Below are 17,877 nucleotides of genomic sequence, written 5' to 3' on the forward strand. Positions count from 1 at the left end.
TCTTTGGAAAAGCCCCTGTTGTCTATTGCATGAATGTGGCACCAGTGTCCCCTCCCTGCAGATGGAAGCACCCATGCCTCCCCATGTCCCTGCCTCCCAGGGTCTCCTGACCCCTACTCTTCTTTCTTCCACCAAGTGCACCTCTGGGAAGAACATGAGCCCTAAAGTTCTTCCTGTGTCTTCGTGGGATTTTGTCCCCAGGGTTCTCTAATGACACATCAGAGTCTTGCATTTCAGAGTCACAAGATGCTGGAGTGTGTAAGTCTCCTGGTCCAGAGATCTAGCAGAGGCCAGGAGCTGCTGCGGGCAGGGAGCAGGTACCAGTGGGGACAGCTGGGCTCTGACCCTGCCACAGAGCCTCTCCACCCTCAGCTGTCCAGGGCCCACGCATGCTCACACACACGGATACACACAAGCTCATGTATGCACATTCCCTCAGGTGCTCGGTCATCCAAACACACCTGTTTGTACACACTCACACACACATGCACACACACCCTCACACATGTATGCACTCACACTCAGTTTGCACTTGATCACACTCACCCACACATGCTCACGTTTACACTTACCTTCCCACTCTCTTGCACACTCATTCACTCATGCTTGCACAATCCAGGACACACCCGCTTGCACACATATTCAGGTTTACATACATCACACACCTGCACACTCAATCACGCACCCTCATACGCATACACACACAGTGTCTACACAGGTGCACGGGTGGCCTGTCCTTGGCGGGTAAGGGGAGATGGAACCTCTGGTTGGGAGGAGGAAGGGGGAGGAGGGTGGACAGGAGGCCCAGTGGCATGCATTTCCCTTCCAGCCCCCCACCAGTTTTCAGGAAACATCTTTCTTTTTTTTTTTTCAAGTAAGTGGAAACTCCTCCTCTAGTCCAAACCTTCCCTTTTCAGGTGGGATGATGCTGTCCAGAAAGCTGGGGGTCACAATGCCAGGCAAGGGTACAGCAGAAGCCAGAATTGTCCCCTGATTTCTGTTGCATCAAACTCCCCAAGGGGAGGGCTGTCCAGGCCACCTTGGGCCTCCTGGACCTGTCCACTCACCCCCCTTCAGGGAAAAAGAAAGATCCAGAAGGAGGGGACAAGGGAGCCCTGCCTGGAGCTGCAGTGGGCCACAGGGCTTCCCATGCCCTCTGACCTGCACAATGAAGACTGTGACTACAAGGAACTAGAAGGTGAGGAACGTGTCCATCTTACACTACTGGCAAATGGAGCTTGGAAGGCCACAAGCTCCTGGGGACCACACCTTCTCCCACAGCCTCTCTGCCCTTTAGCCTCCAGGCCACTGACAGCCCAGAAATGTCCCCACCNGTTTTTTCCAATCTTGTCCCTGACTATATACTTTGTCTTTTTTTTTTTTTTTCATCAACATCTTAGTTAAAACTCTTTGGAAAAAAAAATTAAAATAGCCCCATGCCAGTGAAGCTTCTGTCCACCATCTTCTTGGTGCATTCTCCAAGAAGCCAGCATGGGAGAGAGGCACCAACTCCAGAGAACACCTGGCAGCAGCCTGCCAGGACCAGCTCAGCTCCTGTGGGATGCCAATCTCAAGGGCTGTGGCCCCACAGCATTCTGGGTAATAGATTGAGTTCACTAAGATTGATGGGAGGAAATGAGTGACAGGATCAGGAGAGCCCTGAATCGATGTGAGGCTCACCCAGGGCAGCTTGGAGGTTGTTCCCAACCACGGAACCAGACCTGGCCATAAGCCCAACCCCAACACCCTGGTTGGTCCAGAGTTTGGGGGCAAGTCTGGGTCCCTTCTGCACTCACTGGTCGGCTTTGAAAGATGGAATAACCCCAACCTTACGGGCTATCCCATGCTCATGTGCAGGAAGTGCTCACAGAGGTTTGGGGAATAGTTCAAAATTTCACTGGACTTCAGAACATCTGAATGTTAAGCTCGAATTTAGGATCACCAAAAGACCACCAGAGACCAAGATCGATGTAAGCAGCAAAGAGGTGTTTATTGCGAACTAGCTCGGTCCTCTGCGCGCGCACACACAGCAACTGGTGACGCTGAAAGGCCCCGAGCCCAGGGTTTGCAGCAGTTTTATACACTCTTTGGGGAAGGCAGGGACTTCACATACATCAGAGCATCTCTTAGCAAATCATCACACACCGCGAGAAAATATAAAATAACTCTAAAACATGATTAGCACATTCACTGGCGGGAACAAGATGGGTAAGAGTGATTGGCTAGTAAAAGAGGGGGATTCCTTTGAACTGATTGGTTTAAGCCACGAGGGGTATACGTGCTGAACTACATGGTTTCCCAACATGTTATCAACCACCATAAACTACTGGGAGGGTCATCTGGCAACCCAGGTATTTCCCCATCTCATGCTGATTGGTGGTTGCTAGGGGTCCCCATCTAGCCTGACTGAGTCAGGGACACCTGGCTCCACAGATCTCTCCTGTTATTTGTAGATAAACAACTCAGCAGAGTGGGTATGTGCCTAGGAGTGCTCTGTGGGTCTTTCCAAGGACAAGGGTCATGTCCCTTCCTTGGACAGGCTTTGCTCTGAGGCAGAGGCTGGTTTCTCACTGAGTACCTTAAGTGACCAGGAGGGCAGAAACCCCTCCATTCCTGGGCAGAGTGACCCTCTTCACGGAGGAAAGAGATGTGTAGGTGGGTTTGGTCCAACAGCCAGCTCGTCTGCACTGTTGAGAAGATGACTCGACACTTTCCTAATTGCCCAAGGTTCAGCCATTACTTTAAACCTGTGAGGAAGTTGAGGAGGGACGGAGTCGTCTGGAACATCTATAAAGGGAACTCGGAGAGGCCCAAGCAGCCCATCATCCCAGACTTGCGTCCAGGCTCTCTCTGCGGACTGTCTGGAAGGGGCAGCTCAGGCCACCGGAAGCAGGCCTCTCTGTTTGGCACCTGGAGACCTGTTAAGAAGGCCATCAAAAATGCAGATCACAGACAGGACAGACATAAAGAAGAAATACACCCAAGAGGAAATTCAGCAGGTTTCTGGAAGACAAGAAGGTGGAAGGAGACAGGTAGAACAAGGAAGTCAGGGTGACTCCAACGTGGTGGAATGTGGGGTGTCTGCCGGGGGCCTCCAGCCAGGCAAGAGGGGCCAGGGAGTGGGTTGATTATGAAACCTCTGATCCTGTCCCCACACCATCAGATCCTTCCATGCAGGAGAGAGGAGATCAGGGCCCCAGAATGGACTTGGAGAAAGTGGCCAGGCCACTGGGCTCACCCACCCTCTGAGGAAGGCGGGTGCTGGCATGCTCTGGCTGGCTTTCAAAGACCCCCCTCAAGGGACCAATCAGAAAAGACCAGTGAGTTCCACTGCCCTCAGCCCGTGTCAGGGACCCACCCAGGGAAGACACAGAGGAGGAGGCCAGCTACCTGGTGTAACAGCAGTGGCCACCGGGGAGCCCCAGACTGAAGTTGGATGGGTGGTGCTGGCAGGAGCAGGCTGTGGATGTGGGTGGGAGGAGGTCGGGAACTGCTGCTTCCTGCCCCCAAGCTCTTCCGCTTGGTTTGATTTGTAACTGAGCCCCTATATTTTTGGAATTAACTTTTATAAATTGTTTTTGTTTAGACCAGAAATTTTGCACAAGATTTGTGGGGCTCAGGTATTGATCCCAATGGAGATGCTTCCCGGCTCCCCAGTTCAGAGCTCTGTTTTGGGATCTGCTCAAAGGACCTTAGTTTCCTCTGTGCCTAAATCATCTAAGGCAAGCCAGTCTGTAGGCCAATTTAGACAGAAAAGAGGGGCCAAGGGGACAGACTGAGGGGAGGCCGAAAGGAAAGGTTTTAGAGCTCAGAGTAGCCATTACGTTTTTTTTTTCCTTTTTTTTTTTTAACGGGTTGAGGGGAGGCTGGTACCCGGGATTAAACCCAGGGGCCCTCTACCACTGAGTCACATTGCCAGCCCTTTTTATTTTTAATGTTGAGACAGGATCTCATTAAGTCACTGAGGCTGGCTTTGAACTTGCAATCCTCCTGAGCTGCTGGGATTACAGGTGTGTGCCATGGCACCTGGCTCTTTTTTTTTTTTTTTTTCAATAAAAAGGCATTGCTGGTCTAGCACCCAAGATCTTATGTCCAAAGGGGACATCTCCATGAATGCAGAGATCAGAGATGTTTCTGAGACAGGTTCTAGAACTTTCTTTACACAAGGAGGAAGAACAGTGACCAATTCACAAGTCATCTTTCCATTCCAAAGGAAAATCGTATGTTTTAATCTAATGCAAGAGGAACTTCGGTCACTAATACACGGGAAGCAAACCCTTTGGAGTCTCACATCTGAGCCAGTCGGCACGTCCATATGTCTGGCTGCCTGTGCCATAGGCGGGGAGCATCGTCTTTAATTGTCGAAAGCTTAGGTAAGTGAGATAAGAGGTGTGAGCAATGTTGGTGCTAATTGCCATTCCTGCACAGGCCTGCTTCCTGTTGTTTGACATTCACACCCGTCACAAGATGACCCTGGCTTCAGGAATGTGAGGCCAGAAGGCATGACCATCCTTGCTATTCTTATCCTGTCTGGCCTGCATTTGTGAGCTAGGAGCTCCCTGGAGATGAAGCACATCCTACCAGCCCCACCTAAACACTGTGTGTCCAGAGCACCAGGGCCAGAGTCTTCTCTGCCTGGAGACTTTTCATATTGGGGGGAAGGAGGAGACTTTACAGAAAACTGGGTTTCAGGATGCTGGGTGATCAGATCCTGCCCTGGGACATGTTTAAGATGAGGAGAGACTTTTGCAGGTGTAGAAAAAAAACACTGCACCACTCATTACTGTGGTTTGGAAGTGGCCCGAGTCTGGCCCCCAAAGGTTCCTGTGTAGGAAGCTTATTCCCCAGTGTGGAGGTATTAAGAGGTGGAGGAACCTTTAAGAGGCGGGGCCTGGGGGAAGGGGATCTGGTCAGAGCGGGTCCTACTTGGAAGGGATTAGTGTAGTTCTCTTGGGACCTTGGTTAGTCCCCACAGCAGCAAGTTGAATCTGTCTGGATTCCTATCTTGCCATGTGTTCTCTTCCACACATGACCCAGCCATCGTGATGCCATTCACATGAGACCCTCAACAGCCCTGAACAGATGGAGCCACCTAAACTCCAAAACTGATGAAATGAATCTCTTTTCTTTACAAAGTAGCCAAGCTCTGGTATTTAGTAACACAGAATGGACTAAGCCACTCATCATCCAAAGCGGGGATAAGTCTAAATGTGAGGCTGTCTACCCTGCATGCTGAGTCCTTCGTGAGCTTCAATGCCTTTGTTGAAGAGCCATTTTGGGCATGGACGGTTTCTAGGTAACCGGGTGAGAGGCAGAGGCAGATGCCACGTTAGAAGTTTCACGATCACAGACACAGGAGGCACACAGATTCAGTGAGGACTTGTCGACTTCATGAGCACATTCAGAGCCATAACTTCTGGCTGGAGCTGAGCTGAGCAATGCCGTCTCCCCAGCACAGGGCACCTCAGATCTGAAGGAAATGAAAGGAGATGACCTAGGACCTAGGGGACCCAAACCATCCACAGACCTTTCTAGAGGTACAAATGAGGTCACAGTCATTTCCACATCACAGTGTCTCTGAACCCCATACCTTTGATAAGATATCGGCACCCCCTTATGTCACCTCTGTGTATTTCTGAGGCAAGGGTACCCACACCCTCATTCTGGGGTCCAGCCTTCTCCCATGGCTGCCGTCCTGAGAAGTCCTAAGACCTGTAGTCAGCCAGCTGGGGAGTCAGGACAGCTGACGGTGGAGTCCCAGTGCAAGTTCAAGTCCAGATCCAAAGGCAGGAGAGGACCAATGCCCCGGCTTGAAGACAGGCAGGCAGCAGTTCTCTTTTACCCAGAACTTGTGTTCCATTCTGGCCTTCAGTGGACCGGACAAGCCCTGCCCAGGCAGGGAGGGCCCCTGCTTTACTCCGTCTACCTGTGTGGGTGCTCATCTCCTCCCAGACACCAACAGACACAGCCAGGACAACGCTTGGTTCCAAAGTCAGCGTGCCCTGTGGCCCAGGTACACCCTGTCACCAGGCCACGCTCAGACAGGGAAACAGAGGTACCCTGAGGACAGAGGGATGACATGCATGTTACAAATGAGGGGGCACCAAGCTAGAGAAACAGTCCCAGGATCACCCTCACTTCTTGATGTTTGGTTTGGCAGTATTGGGGGTTGAAACCAAGGGGTGCTACACCCCCAGCCCTTTAAGCTTTTATTTTGAGAGAGGGTCTTGCTAAGTTTCTGAGGCTGGTCTCGAACGTGCGATCCTCCTGCCTTAGCCTCCAAAGTAGCTGGATTACGGGTATGTGCCACCATGCCCAGTTCGGGGTCTCTTTCATAAGGGGATCCATCAATCTCAAACATGGGGGCTCTACTCTCATGACCTAATTACCTCAGTACTGTCATGTTGGGAGTCAGTGTCTTAAGATACTGACTTAAGATGGATTTGAGAGACACAAACATTCAGCCCATCACCCTGGGTCCCCAGCCTTAGCTGGACAGAGCTCAATTCTGCATACCAGGTCTGGCCTCCAGGGTCAGCTCAACACAGGGAGGGCTGTTCTGTCCCCACAGCTGTCCTGATGCTGCAGGCAAGAGTGGGGGTCTGAGGAGCAGATATCTGTCCAAGGCCACCATTTGCTTCCAGTATGGGCATAAGTCCTCGGAATCAAGTGCAAGGCAGGGATCCGGGCTCATTGGCTCTGGACTGGAAGGATTCAGACACCACCTTGGACCCCTCCTTGGATTTCCCTCTGGGCCCCAGGGAGGTGTGGGAGGGGCAGGGCTGCCCCCCGGGATGGGTTCTCTTTCCCCACCTTGACCTCAGTTTCTCTGACGCTCTCACCTGCAGACAGCGGAAGACAGTGCTCCCTCTCGCACACCACAGGCAACCTGAGCTCGCATCTCCTGATCTCCCTCCTCCCTTGCCTCTGCATGGCCCTGGGGTAAAGCTCTTCTGCTGAGAGATGGCACCTGGGCCCGTGACACCAGGCCAAGGGAGGAGCAGGCACCTCCTGGACCAGGCTGTCCATGTACAGGTGGAGCTCTACCTGCTACAAAGGATGTGGAGGCTTCAAAATGTCATCAAATCCCTGTTACTGCCACAGATAAGACACTCTTCCTCCAACCACCTTTTGCATCTCCCTTTAAAAACATCCAAGATTTTTTGATTTTCAAAGAAAATTCAAAATGGCCCCTAATATATCCACTTAGATAAATCCTGGACATTTTTTTAATAATAAAACTAAAATATGTATGCACATGTGTATACCTACACACAGATACATGTAAAACTAGAAAAGATTAAAGACTTCAGAGAGGTACTTGTATTAGTCATCTACTATAATGATAATGCTGGGTAACAAATAACCCCCAAGTCTTAGTGGCCTGCAGTAACTAATATTTTTCTTTTAGGTCTACAAGTTGGCTGGAACTTTTCAGCTTCTATCTATGGGTCTCCCCACCTCCCCCAAACCAGGACCAGGGATAAGTGAGGTCATGCTCTTCTCTAGCCAGTGGAAGGACAGAGGCCAGACCAAAATACAACGGCACCTTTAAAGTCTCTGTTTGCACAAAGCTCACTTGCATTCTATTGCATAAAGAAAATCACATGGTAAAATCTAAGCAGAGTCGTCTACTCCCACCCACCCCACCAAGGGGAACAGGAAGGAAGGTGAACACTTATACTAGTTTATAATGGTTTGTATATGAGGCATCCTCCAAAAGCTCACATGGAAGACAATGCAAGGAAGTTTAGAGGTGAGATGGTTGGGTTGTGAGAGTTTTAACCTAATTGGTGCATTAATCCCCTGGTAGTGATTACCTGGGTGGTAACTGAAGGCAGGTGGGCCGTGGCTGGAGGAGGTGGTCCCTGGGGGTGTGCCTTTTGTCCTTGTTGGGCAGAGCTCTGTCTCTCCTGGTGCAGCGTCCTGAGATGCTTTCCTCCAACGCACCCTCCACCATGATGCTCTTCCTCATCTTGGTCCCAGAGCAATGGAATCAACTGTCTATGGACTGAGACTTCTGAAACCATGAGCCCCCAAATAAACTTTTCCTCTTCTAAAATTGTTCTTGACGGGTCTTTTGGTCATAGCAGCAAAAACAAAAAAACTGACTAAAGCATAGTTCAATCTACTCCACGTAAAAAGCTCATAAGTAAAACCTGCCATTCCCACCCCCATACAGAAATATACACACCTACCCATGTTTAATGAAAAGTGTAGACATATTTTCAAATACAAAAAAAAAAAAAGATTCCTATTGATACATACTGTTTGTTCCTTTGGGGGAGTTTGCCCATATAATTCCCCTGTTGATTCATTTAATAAGCACTTACTATATACCAAGAGCTTTCTCAATATGATTCATTTATTGGTGGGAAAAAAAAATATCCGGGAGCATGTATCTCGAGAAACTCTTGAGAGTGTATTTTTTGGAAAACAGCAATGTGTTTAATGAGAGTGTTTTTTAATTTTCATAATTATTTCTAATTGACTTCTGGGAAAAGTGCACCGATAGACATTCCCGGCGACAGTTTGGGACAGCGTCACCTCCCCCTCCTCACCAGCCCTGGGCAGTCGCAATTCTCTGTTTTTGCTCATCCAATGAGTGAACCACCAATTCCACTGCTGTTTGTTCCACATTTCTCTCATTAAGAATGAGACTGGGCATCTTTCCCATGTTTATTGGCCAGTTGTATTTATTTTGCTCTCAATTTCCCATTCCCATCCTTTGCCCACTTCCTAGTGGGTTATTTTATTATTATTATTATTATTATTATTATTATTATTATTATTATTATCAGTTGATGTGAACTCTTTGTAAAACAGGGAAACTGGCTCTTCCCATTTGTCTGCCACAGATGTCACAAATATGCTTTCCCAGTTTTTCATCTGTCTCTTGGCTTTACGTTGTGGTTTGCTCCATCAAACAGAAGTTCTAGATTTTTATGTAGTCAAATTTATACATTTTCTTCTCCTGAGTTCTGGGCACTGTATTTTATTTGACTCACGCTCTCTCTTGTAAGTTTTATGCTTTGCGGTTGTTGTTGTTTAGTTTTAACTTTTTACTGTGAAGAACAATTATAGATTTACAGTAAGTAGCACACAGGAACTCTTGTGGACCCCACATTTGAGCTTCCCCAATGACTGCAGCTCATATACAGTACAATATGAAAACCAGGAACCGGATGTTGGTACAACATGGGTAGGGTTTTTTGTTCGTTTGTTTTGTTTTTGACATTTGGTCACTTGTGTAGACTTGTGTAACCACCAACAACACCAAGACACAGATCTATTCCATTATCACAAAAATCCCCCTTGTGGTACCCCAGATAGACACACCAATCCTTATGTTAGGGCTTAAGTCTGCCATTTTATTTCTTGGCAGGAGAAAGGAGGGGTTACTGCCAAGTGGGGTTGAACATTCAGGGTCCCTTCTAGGTCTCCACTGAGACCATCAAGAGAGGAGAGGGTACCTCTTTAGGACTCCCCACATGATCTAAATTGTCCTTGCAGGGGACAGGGTGGCCTCATGACTGCTGATGATGGTACAAATCCTGGCTGTCCATTATACCTCTTCTGGGACACCCAACAGGGAGAAGGAGGAAACTTGTTATCATGGGTGGGGGTGTAAGTCCAGGGAGGACCCAAGATGCAATTTGTCCCATCGGCCTCTGGGAAAAGGAGGCTCTTGCCACATGATATTTGATTATTTTATGTTCTCCCTCCTGAATTTAGATAAGTTTGCATTTAAGCTACTCTGAGCCCCTATTTGGCTGTAGAATCATTAGCACTAGATGGAGGGCTTGCTGGGACCTTTCCAGCCACCAGGCACAGATGACAGGGACTCGTGTCGTGGCCTTCACTCTCAGATGCCTCCCACCCTGACCGTCCCACCTTGTCCCTTGTCACTCCAGTACCCCTACTGAAGACCACATGCCTAGGAGGCTCAGGGGGAGGCTTGGATGTCAGAACCCAGGGTTCGAGTCCCCACTCTGCAATTTGCCGGCAGGACGGGCTTGGTGGGTAAGTTATGTAACTTCCTGAGCCTCAGTTCCATCATTAGTGAAGAGGTCTTGGTAACCACCAGATACAGAGGCTTATGTGGTGGGGTTAGCCCTGTGCCTGGCCAGGGAATGTTCTTCCGGAATATGAACTGTCCATTTGCCATTATGGTGGTCACTATTACTGTGACGATTGCACAAGACCATGATCCCTCACTAGTTAAGTCACATGAGCCTCTGATTCCATCAACCTGGACCCAAATATGTTTTGTCACAATTTAGGCCAGTGTGGTTGCTATGACCAGTTGAGACCTCATTTTCAGTTTATGAATAGGACTGTCCAGTAAGAACAGCATGACATTTGCACCCCATACAATGCCCACCTGTGCCCGCTGGCACATGACACCTTGACTGCATCCCTGGGAAAAGGCTGGGGAAGCAGCTGTCAATCATTACGCAGGAGAGCCACAGAGAGGGCAGATGTTTTGGTTTGTGGATGGGGTGGGACAGTCATGGCTCGTTGAGGCCCACTTACCTTCCTGCATGTCATACCCGGAGGGACACTGCCCACAAGCTTCCCCCACACTCCATGGAGGAGACCCAGTGGATTCGGATTCTGTGGCCAGCTCACACCAGTTCCCTTCCAACCTCCACATTTCCCACCATGGTTACATTCAGGGGACCTACTCCCAGCTGGGCCGCCATTTGTAAATTTTATGAGCGGATTTCAGTCAACCCCGCTCTGTAGCAAAGCCGGCGGGTGAGGCCTTCTGTCTCAATCAGAGCTCCTGGCTAATGGAGCATTCGTCTGTACCTTGCACACATCTCCTGTGCGCTGAGAACGATCAAATGACAAAATGCTCTTGGCACTAAAACCCGGGGGCTCATAACTTAATCTGGCTCTCATCATCACAAAAGCTTGCCAGGATTTTTTTTTGTTGCTGGAGGGTTGTAATTGTGAGTATCAGTTACGATTTGTACCGGAGATATGCAGATCTGCTGGCTGATGGAAATTTCTAGTGCAGAAGATGCTGTATCAGCCATCTCTTATGATCTGAGGTCTGTGCCTACCTTGAGAACACAGATCTCCATCATCTATTTACCAGGCCCTGGAAATATCTGTCTTAATGACGATCTACATTGCCTCCTTTCCTCTCCTCCCTTCCTTCCACTGTTCTCACAGCTACATTCTCAGTACTCCAGATGCCTCAGCTCCAGGAAGATCTGAAGCCACACACTCTTCCTCCGGGAAGCCAGGAGATGCTCCAGGAAGCCAGCAGTTGACTCCCGGATCCTTCTGCTCTTGCCAGTTTGACCAACTAACACAAATCTCCTCCATCAGGCCCTCGTAATTAGACTGTTGAGCTGATACCCGGGATGAGTCCAGCAAAGTTGAAAATATGCCCGAATTAATCTCAGAGAAAAGAACATGATGCAATCCAAGACGATCTGAGTGTCAGGAAGATACAGTAAATTTCATTTTTATTATTCCAAGCAGATTTATGTTCTCATTACCTACCACACTTGCATAGGATAAAAAAGCTAGCGTAAGAGCGCCTGCTTTCCGTACCGGGGATCTCATAAACCGTATTAAGGATGTGATCATTATACGTACACATTTTATAGTAATGTTTTCTTAACAGCCAAAAGCACTTTCATTTAATATTAATAAAACAGATGTTTGGCTGAAAGTGGCTGGAAACCACGTGGTTTTTATATGCTCGTGAATGACGAGGCCTCCCTCTACAATGTTCTCTAAGTGGCCAACATGTCCCCATCCCAGAGGGACAGCCGGTGACAGAAACCCAGGCAGGCTGCTGCCCTCCTCATCCCTCTCATCTCTTCTCATAGCCCTAAATGAGGACAAAGTGGAGGGAATAGAAATCCTGTTCTATAGACAGCAGTTAGACAGGGGTAAGAGGTGCGCTACTGCACCGCGGGGCGGCTATAGAAAGCAATTACCTGCTGGTGGGCTGGGTGTAGCTCAGTGGCAGAGTGCTCGGCACGCATGCTCAGGCCGGGTTCAGTGATCCCCAGAGCTGGGGGGGTGGGGGAGAATATATATGTGTGTGTGTGTGTGTATTTATAATGTATATATTGAGGTCTATAGTACATTATATATATATTACATTATATATATTACATATAATACATTGTATATTACATATATTAGGTATTATATGTATTACATATATACATTTTTATATAGTACATTATATATATTATACATTATATGTATAATTTATAATGTACTATAGACCTCAAAAAGCTAAAAGTAAGGATTTTGAGTGTTTTCATCATAAATGTTTAAAAAGACAGATATTTTTACCCTGTTTTTTTTTGTTTGGTACTGGGGATTGAACTCAGGAGCATTCAACCACTGAGTCGCATCCCCAACACTTTTTTTTTTTTAAAAGAGAGAGTGAGAGAGGGAGAGAGAGAGAAAGAATTTTAATATTTATTTTTTAGTTATCGGCGGACACAACATCTTTGTATGTGGTGCTGAGGATCGAACCCGGGCGGCACGCATGCCAGGCAAGCACGCTACCGCTTGAGCCACATCCCAGCCCCCCAACACTTTTTTGTATTTTATTTAGAGACCAGTCTCACTGAGTTGCTTAGGGCCTCACTAAGTTGCTGAGGCTGGCTTTGAACTTTGGATCTTCCTGCCCCAGACTCCCCAGTGGCTGGGATTATAGGTATGCGCCACCGCACCCAGCTTATTCTGTTTTAAAATTACCCAATATATACATGTCTGGAGACATCATATGGTAAACAACTTTTGCATTTCTATGTATCACTTTTAAAAGCAAATTGAATTTTAACTTGAAAAAAAAATGTGAAAAAGATATTAATTCTTTTTAAATATTTATTTAATTTTTTTAATTGTAGTTGGACACAACACCTTTATTTATTTTTATTGTGGTGCTGAGGATCGAACCCAGGGCCTCGAATGTGCTAGGCGAGCGCTCTACCACTGAGCCACAACGCCAGCCCCAAGATATTAATTCTTAAAGCCTAAGTTGCCTTATAAGATTACATTTTTAAAGGTAAAAATGACAATTCTTTTAAATTACACATATTGATGCAAAAAATAGTAAAGATATATATCTTTTAGAAGGGCAGCAGAATACAATAGACACTAATATGGCTGTATGTATAAACGTGGCTGTAAAACCAATGTGATACTGCAATCTGTACACGTGGAAAAAAAGAATTCATACCCACTTGAATCAAATGTACAATATGTCAAGATCATTGTAATGTTTTGAGCAACTAATAAAAAAAAATTTTTAAAAAGCAAATATAAAGAAATCCTAAATATCCAAGTTTCTAAAGGTTGGGAAGTTGCGGAGAAGCACATTTCTGTCTCATGGGCCCCTCTACTGGAAACAGCTTTAATTTTGAAGTGGGATATAGAGATAGCTTTCGAGCCCATGGCTTTACCTCCAAAAGTAAATCATAGTGAAATTCGCAGGGTGGGGTGAGGTTGGTGCTGCTATTACTAGAAACATTTTTTTTTTTTTTTTTTTGCAAACTCTATTCAGATCCAGGCATCAGCCCGGGTGGTTTCTCTCATCATAATAAAAAAGCTGTTGGTTGGGTAAATTTCCCCTTGGCAACCTCTTGTTCAGACAGATATAAGATTTTTGAAATGTGCAGGGATGTTTGTTCCCGAATACCCAGAAGAGCCAAACCCCTGGCTTCCCCAGACATAGGCTATAAATAAACATGAAGGCCCCAAGTTCAGACCCTCCCTCGCCTGCTAGGCAGAAGCACGTCTTGTTAGGAGGCGTTGGTCTTGGAGTCAGGAATCGGGTGGGAGATTGGAGGCAGGAAGGTCAGGACTCAGGACCTGATGGATTTATCTGTCGTCAGGGCAGCCTGGCCCGCGACATAAAACCCCGCGAGTAACAGGGAGATGAAGGGTTGGGTACAATCTGGCTTTGAGGACTAGCTGCTGGGAACACTGATCAGAGGAGGGTCTCGGGGCACCTGTGCTTTCACCTCCGTCAAGGAAACATTCTAAAGACCTGGCGGCCCCCATCCAGAAAGGGTCCAGGGGGTGGACGGAATTGATGGATGGTTGGCTGTGTTCAGGAGAAACCACACTGAATGCTTATTGTAGCCAGGGACCAACCGTCTTCAAATTTATCACTTTGCACAAGGACCTCTACTCCTCAGGGACTCGAAAGCCTCCAGTCAATTACCCTGATAACCTGGCCTTGGGTGGACAAATTACTGGGGAATTGATTGTTTTATTTGATACTAAACAGGGTGCCAGAGGCTCGATGGGCCTTCGGTAATACTCTTAATGAATGGCAAGATAGGAAAATGAACCCACTCAAAGGACATCACCGCTTCCTTGGGGTGGGGCGGTGAGTCCCCGCTCCAAGCCAAATGGAGGAAACTCGCAACTGAGTCAGAGAGGACAGGAACAACGCAGCCCTGCAGCCACAGGCCCCGTCACAGGCTTTAGACCAGGGCTTAGAAGGACAGTCTCACCGTCGTCTTCGGCAGCTATAACAAAATACGGCAGACAGGTGGCTTAAGCATAAGGAATATTTCTCCCAAGTCTGGAAGTTGGAAGCTCAAGGTCAAGGTGTCAGCATCGTTGGGTTCTGGTGGGGTCCCTCTGGCCTATAGACAGTCACCTTCTCACTGTGTCCTCACAGGGCCTTAGAGAGAGATCTCTCTTGTGTCTCCTGAGGGCCCTGGCCCATTCATGAGGGCTCCATCCTCAGACCTCACCGTCTCTGAAAGACCCCACCTCCTGACTGCAAATTGGTGCAGTATGGAGATTCCTCAGAAAACTTGGAATGGAACCCCCATTTGACCCAGCTATCCCACCCCTCGGTTTATACCAGAGGACTTAAAATCTGCATACCACAGTAATGCAGCCACATCAATACTTACAGCAGCTCCATTTACAATAGCTAAACCAGGGACCCAACCTAGGTGTCCTTCAGCAGATGAATGGATAAAGAATATGTGGTGTGTACACACACACACACACACACACAAAATGGAATATTACTCAGCAATAAAGAAGAATGAAATGATGGCATTTGCAGGTAAATGGATGGAGCTGGAGAATATCATGCTAAGCAAAATAAGCCAATCCCCCCAAAAAGCAAATGTTTTCTCTGATAAGTGGATGCTGATCCATAATGGGGGGTAGGGGTAAGGAAGAATGGAAGAACTTTGGATTGTGCAGGGGAGTAAGCAGAGGGGAGGGGGTGTGGGGGTGGGAAGGATGGTGGAATGAGACAGACCTTATTACCCTACATACGCATATGATTACATGACCAGTGTGACTCTGCACTGTGTACAGACAGAGGCATGAGAAGCTGTGCTCCATCTGTGTACAGTGTGTCAAAGTGCATTCTAGTGTCATGCATAACTAATTAGAATAAATTTTTTTAATAAATAAATAAAATAAAATAAAAAAAAACAAGTGATGGAAAGAAAAAAGACCCTGCTTCCTGTTACCATCATACCGGAGATGAAAGCTTCAACACATGAAATTTGGGAGGACATAAGCATTCAGGCCAACCTTCCATCCACAGTAGGACAGCCTCATTTCTCTGTGCCCTGACAGATGGAAGACCGGACTGGCTCCGTTCGAGGCCCAGCTGCACAAAGCAATCAGCTTAGATGCTGAATCCAGAAGCACTGCGACCCCCCACCCACCTCAAGCTGGGCCTGAGGTCTTGTGAGTTTCCATTAGTCTTTTCCTACCCCTCCCCCACCCACCCTCTGACTTTCATGTCATACTTTGATAATTGAATTCCAGAAGTTTAAATAACAACGTGAGGGGATTATAAGGCAGAGCGGTTTGAAATCTGACAGCTGTAAGCTTCCTTTACCCCAGGAATTCATCCCATTCCAGGTCCAGGGCCCTGGGCACCCGTCCAGACTGGCCACAGCGCCTGCCAAACTCCTAGAGAGTGGGGTAAATAGGTAGTGCCCGGAAGCCAAGAGCATTTCAAAGGAAAGGTAGAAAAAATCACACTTGCTTTCAAAAGGTAAGAAAGGTTCTACCAGATGAATAATGGAAGGGTCTTCAATAATCCATTGGTATACATTAAAAATTCCAACAATTATATAAAATACGAAGACATGGAAAATAGTCATGCTATGTTTTGTAAAAAGAGAAGCAGGCAGGAGGGAGCCCCCGAAGCCCACCACCTCACCACGTGTACCCGAATACCTGTACCCACAGCACAAAACCCTATCTTGATCCTACTTCCCTCCCCAGCCAGCACCCCATTTTTTTGTTCCAATTCTCTCCTTTCACCTCCTTAAACCAGTTAGAATTAAACCCTCACTACAGTGGTCCTCCCTTATTCACAGAGGGTACCTTCTAAGACCTCCAAGGGAAATCGGAAACTTCAGAGAGCACGGAACCCTATACATACTATGTTTTTTCCCTAAACATATATATACCTATGATAAAGTTTAATTTATAATTAGACACAGTAAGAGAGTAACATCTGATCTCCATTAAAATAGAACAATTACAACAATATCCTATCATGAAAGTTCAGTGATTCTACAGCAAAATTAATTACTTAATTTTTAAAAAAGTTATGTGAATGTGTTCTTCCTCTCAAAATATCTCATTTTTACTGTGCTCACCCCTCTTGTGATTACATGAGATGACCCAATGCTTACGTGATGAAATGAAGTGAGATGAATGACATGGGTAGGTATCGTGACATTTCAACAGTTGGCCTGATAACTTACATGACTACTAAGTGATTAACAGGCAGGTAGTATATATAGCGTGGATACACTGGACAATTTCATGGTCCACATCCTAGAAGGATTAGAACAGGATAGCTTAAGATTTCATTACACTTCTCAGAATGGCATGTGTTTTAAAGTGCATACATTATACATATATATAATGCCCATACCTATGTATGCATGATGTATATAATAAATGTTTCTTCATTCAGCTTTTTTTTTTTTTGTAGTTGTAGATTGACAGAATGCCTTTATTTTGTCTGTTTATGTTTATGTGGTGCTAAGGATCAAACCCAGAGCCTCACATATGACAGACAAGTGCTCAGCCACTGAGCTACAATCCCACCCCCTCTTTATTCACCTTTAAAAACGTTTTGCACGTAGAAGTACTAATAAGTCATCCTCAAATTATGGGTGACTTTTGATTTCCTCTTTGTTCTTTTCTGAACTTTCCAGAGCATTTCTAATGAGCATGTGTGGCTTTTGTGATAGAAAATAATAAAATATAGGCCCAGAGATATCCAAATGTCCTCACTGTGAAACAGAAGGCACACGGTCTCTGCCCTTGTGTCCCTCTGTGACTTATTCTCAAAAGAAGGTTCAGATTTGTTTAATGTGGCAGAGAAGCAAATATTGCTTAAATGAATCTCAAAAACAATGTGCCTGGGGTGGTTGGCTGGGTGGAGTCATCAAATCCTGCTCCCCAGATGAGGCCCCCCAGCGTGAGTTGCTGCTTTCTGTGCATGGATAGAACATTGTAGAACCACACGGGTGCTGGGTGGTCTTGGTGTAATTGTGGGATTCATCTCTTCTATTACTAAAGACACTGATGGTTCCATTTTTTGCCTTTTGCCACTGTCAAGAACACTCCCCCACTTGGGCTGAGGGATGTGGGGACCAGGGGCTGGAAGGCCATCCAGGACCCTGTTCCTGTCTACCCTGACCTCTGACGTGCCCATGTGCTGGTGGAGGAGGCTCTGAGCCAGCTCCCTTCCCTCTGGGTCTGGAAGTATCCACCCCGAATGCTGCTCCTGTCCATACCATTTCTTTGGCTTCTTTTTTCTTCTTGCCTAAAAGATGACTGTGAGCTGGAGGTGACCAAGCCAAATTGCCTGGACCCCCA

At 46.9% G+C, this 17,877-nt stretch overlaps 1 long non-coding RNA gene across 1 annotated transcript; it reads right to left on the reverse strand.

Moving 5' to 3' along the window:
• Window positions 1–2,429: 2,429 nt before the first annotated feature.
• LOC125611161 lies at window positions 2,430–6,830 on the reverse strand. The gene is made up of 3 exons (XR_007341289.1): window positions 6,820–6,830; window positions 5,081–5,092; window positions 2,430–2,570 (listed from the first exon to the last, which is right to left on the reverse strand). It is a non-coding gene; the product is annotated as an uncharacterized LOC125611161 (long non-coding RNA).
• Between the last annotated feature and the right edge of the window lie 11,047 nt (window positions 6,831–17,877).

The sequence above is a fragment of the Marmota marmota genome, unplaced genomic scaffold (genome assembly GCF_001458135.2).
Source record: "Marmota marmota marmota unplaced genomic scaffold, marMar, whole genome shotgun sequence".
Lineage (NCBI taxonomy): Eukaryota > Metazoa > Chordata > Mammalia > Rodentia > Sciuridae > Marmota > Marmota marmota.